The following is a 4,995-nucleotide window of genomic DNA, read 5'->3' on the forward strand; positions in this document are numbered from 1 at the left end:
GCAGGCAATAAAAATTGCTCTCTAAATATGTATGACTTATTAGTGCAGAGAAAATAAGCTTTATACGATCTTGTTGTGGAAGCAATAAAAGCGACGGACTGCATAATAAAGGTCCACATACAAGTGGCAATATAAAGTAACGTTCTTTTGCATTAAGATTGCATGCATCCAACCCTAAACGCACATGACAACCTCTGCTTCCCTCTGCGAAGGGCCTATCTTTTACTTTATGTTTTTACTTTATGCTTGAGTCAAGGTGATCTTCACCTTTCCCTTTTTATTTTATCCTTTGGCAAGCTCCTCGTGTTTGAAAGATCATGATATATATCCAATTGAATGTAAGTTAGCATGAACTATTATTGTTGACATCACCTAAAGGTGAATACGTTGGGAGGCAACACAATAAGCCCCTATCTTTCTCAGTGTCCGGTTGAAACTCCGTAACCACAAGTACTGCGTGAGTGTTAGCAATTGTAGAAGACTACATGATAGTTGAGTATGTGGACTTGCTGAAAAGCTCTATTCTTGACTCTTTCTGATGTTATGATAAATTGCAATTGCTTCAATGACTGAGATTATAGTTTGTTAGTTCCCAATGAAGTTTCTGAACCATACTTGACATTGTGAATTGATTGTTACTTGAGAATGAGAAATCATATGACAAAATCTATATATGTTGCTGTTATAAGAATGATCATGATGCCCTAATGTTCATATTTTATTTTTATCGACACCTCTATCTCTAAACATGTGGACATATTTTTCGATATCGGCTTTCACTTGAGGACAAGCGAGGTCTAAGCTTGGGGGAGTTGATACGTCCATTTTGCATCATGCTTTTATATCAATATTTATTGCATTATGGGCTGTTATTACACATTATATATCAATACTTATGGTTATTCTCTCTTATTTTACAAGGTTTACCATGAAGAGGGGGAATGCCGGCAGCTGGAATTCTGGCTGGAAAAGGAGAAAACATTGGAAACCTATTCTGCACTGCTCCAAAAATCCTGAAACTCCACGGAACTTATTTTTGGAATTAATAAGAATTATTGAGCGAAAGAAACACCTGAGGGGGCCCACACCCTGTCCAGGAAGGTGGGGGGGCGCCCACCCCTACTGGGCACGCCCCCTGTCTCCTGGGCCCCCTGGTGGCCCTCCGGTGCCCATCTTCTGCTATATGAAGTCTTTTACCCTGGAAAAAATCGTGGGCAAGCTTACGGGACGAAACTCTGCCGCCACGAGGCGGAACCTTGGAGGAACCAATCTAGAGCTCCGGCACAGCTGTTCTGCCGGGGAAACTTCCCTCCGGGAGGGGGAAATCATCACCATCGTCATCACCAACGATCCTCTCATCGGGAGGGGGTCAATCTCCATCAACATCTTCACCAGCACCATCTCCTCTCAAAACCCTAGTTCATCTCTTGTATCCAATCTTGTATCAAAACCACAAATTGGTACATGTGGGTTGCTAGTAGTGTTGATTACTCCTTGTAGTTGATGCTAATTGGTTTACTTGGTGGAAGATCATGTGTTCAGATCCTTAATGCATATTAATATTCCTCTAATTATGAACATGAATATGCTTTGTAAGTAGTTACGTTTGTTCCTGAGGACATGGGTGAAGTCTTGCTATTAGTAGTCATGTGAATTTGGTATTCGTTTGATATTTTGATGAGATGTATGTTGTCTCTCCTCTAGTGGTGTTATGTGAACGTCGACTACATGACACTCCACCATTATTTGGGCCTAGAGGAAGGCATTGGGAAGTAATAAGTAGATGATGGGTTGCTAGAGTGACAGAAGTTTAAACCCTAGTTTATGCATTGCTTTGTAAGGGCCTGATTTGGATCCATTTGTTTAATGATGTGGTTAGGTTTACCTTAATACTTCTTTTGTAGTTGTGGATGCTTGCAATAGGGGTTAATCATAAGTGGGATGGTTGTCCAAGTAAGGGCAGTACCCAAACACCGGTCCACCCACATATCAAATTATCAAAGTACCGAACGCGAATCTTATGAGCGTGATGAAAACTAGCTTGACGATAATTCCCATGTGTCCTCGGGAGCTCTTTTCTCATTATAAGAAATTGTCCAGGCTTGTCCTTTGCTACAAAAAGGATCGGGCCACCTTGCTACACTTTATTTACTTTCATTGCTTGTTACCTGCTACAATTTATCTTATCACAAAATTATCTGTTACCTACAATTTCAGTGCTTGCAGAGAAAACCTTACTAAAAACCGCTTATCATTTCCTTCTGCTCCTCGTTGGGTTCGACACTCTTACTTATCGAAAGGACTATGATAGATCCCCTACACTTGTGGGTCATCAGGCCGCAGCCTGACACCAGCCTGCCACCATCTCTTTAGTACCGGTTCGTGGCACGAACCAGGACTAATGACCACCGCTCGCCTAGCCGTTGGAACCGGCACTAATGGTCAAACTAGTGCCGGTTCAATTACAAACCGAGACTAATGAGCTTCACATTAGGCCCTTTTTCTACTAGTGAGCCGGAGTGTCCGGGGTGAATTACCTCCTCCTCTTCCTCTTCTTCCTCCTAATGGGGTGTAGGAGTTGTGGAAATAGACTTTGGAATCAAAAGCTTTTAGACATAGTAGAAATAAAAGTGAGTAGTGTGGTTTCAGTACTACTACGAACGAGGAGGAGGAGATCAGACTCGACGGACAAGTGATACTTCATTAGGACACCTTCCAATATTTGAGGTCGATATTGAAGAAGGATGGTGATGAAGATGTGAGTCATCAAATCAAAGCCATATGGATGAAGCGGCAGCAAGCTTTTAGTGTCCTCTGTGACAAGCGAATGGCATAAAAGCTAAAATGCAGGTTCTATAGGACGACAATTTGAATTACGATGTTGTATGACACATAATGTTGACCATCTAAAGAGCGACATGTCCAACATTTAGGTGTAGTAGAGATAGTGACGGAGGCAGGAATAATTTTTTAGTGTGGCAGAGTTTATGAATAAGTGAACCAATGTATAAATATAATTTTTTGGGGGGGGGGGGGGGGGGATAGCACGTATGTAGGCCCCACAACTTAGCCTTTCCAATTTACTAAGCCTAAGGCCCAAATAACGGTTTACACTACCTTCTATCGTCTTCCTCCCCGGTCCCAACGACAGAAGATAAAGCAGAGCATCCATGACCGTGTCTACAATTTGCAGCAACTAGTTGCAAATAGGCAAATTGGAAATGAATAAAAAAAAACCGGAGCAGGAGGGATCCCCAACTCTCCCTGCATGGCCTAGCAGAAACTGAAACCAAAGAACAAAGACGTATACATACGTAGTATTTTTGCCAAATTTCAGGTATGGCGGCCGCCAAACCTCGCCATATAGCTAGATCCTCCCGTGAGTAGAGATGTGCATCCTGAGATGGATATGTAGCTACACAAGAAAGGCTTGAGTCTAGAATGATAATATACGTCATAGAGTTGGGGTAGAACCAATTAAAGAGAATATATTTCAACGTCTGAGATAGTTTGGACATATACAACGCAGGCCTCTAGAAACGGCAATGCACGAAAGATTAAAGCGTGCTAATAATGTCAACAGATGTCGGAGTAGAACAAACTTGACAGGGGAGGAATCCGTAAAAAGATACCTGAAGGACTGTAATATCACCAAAGAACTAGTCATGTACAGGTACATGGAAATGAGCTATCCATATGCCAGAAATAAGATAAGGTTTTGAGATCTTATGGGTTTCAACTCTAATCTGGTGCTGTTGTTCACGAATTTCAAAAAATGATCAAGAATATGAAAAATGTTGGTGAATCTGAAAAATTGCTCATCAGTAATAAATATTCATGAATCTGAAAAAAACATTTCCATGAATTTAAACATGATTCATGAATTCTTAAAAATGCTCACAAACTTAAAAAACACGAATCAAAAGAATTCACAAACTTCAAAAGGTTCCTCAATTTAAAATAATGGTTGCCAAGTAAAAAATGTTCAAGGCTTAAAAATGTTTGCAATTTTTTACTAAATTGAAACTCAAAAAATTCAATGATTGTTTAAAAAATATGAAATGAAAAATGTTCATGCATTTTAAAAAAATGTTCATGAACTAAAAATTAAAAAACTAAAAAAAATAATTTAAAAATGAAAAAAGTGAAAACCCTGAAGAAAAACACGTGAGATAAAAATAACTAGATGGAAGCCTTTAGAACCTTCTCAAAACCCATATGAAAAAGGTCAATGGGCCGGCCCAAGGCAGCTGTAGGGAGCTGAATTGCATGTCCAGTTGTTGTGGGAACAACTAATTAACGAGCGCTCCTTCGGAAGCCTCGCAAGGATCAGCGCCACTTGGCGCGCTCATAGCCATTCGCCACGTGTCACGCTCTGGGCGCTCCCTCCGAATTTTGTTTTTTTTATTTTTACGCACGCATTTTCGGCTTTTTAAACGGTTTTTTCCCGTTTTTTTACGTTTCGGTTTTCTACCGATCTTCCCTAGCTTTTCGGCCAAAAAAACATTTCAAAAAAAATGATTTTTTGCGCAAAAAAATGCATTTTTTTCTCGAGAGCCACGATTTTGTTTTCGCGAGAGGCACGGTTGTGCTTTCACGAGAGGCACGGCCGTGCCTCTTGGAAACGGAAAAAAAACGTGTTTTCTATTTTTTTTTCTTTCGCGAGAGGTACGGTTTTGCTTTCGCGAGAGGCACGGGCGTGCCTCTTTCGGAAAGGAAAAAAACGCGTTTTCTATTTTTTTTCTTTCGTGAGAGGTATGGTTGTGCTTTCGCGAGAGGCACGGGCGTGCCTTTTTCGGAAAGGGAAAAAATGCGTTTTCTGTTTTTTTTTCGCGAGAGGCACGATTTTGCTTCCGCGAGAGGCACGGTTGTGTTTTCGCGAGAGGCACGGGCGTGCCTTTTTCGGAAAGGAAAAAAAATGTGTTTTCTGTTTTTTTTCTTTCGCGAGAGGCACGGTTTTGCTTCCGCCAGAGGCATGGTTGTGCTTTCGGGAGA

Source organism: Triticum urartu, chromosome 4 (genome assembly GCF_003073215.2).
Source record: "Triticum urartu cultivar G1812 chromosome 4, Tu2.1, whole genome shotgun sequence".
Taxonomy (NCBI): Eukaryota; Viridiplantae; Streptophyta; class Magnoliopsida; order Poales; family Poaceae; genus Triticum; species Triticum urartu.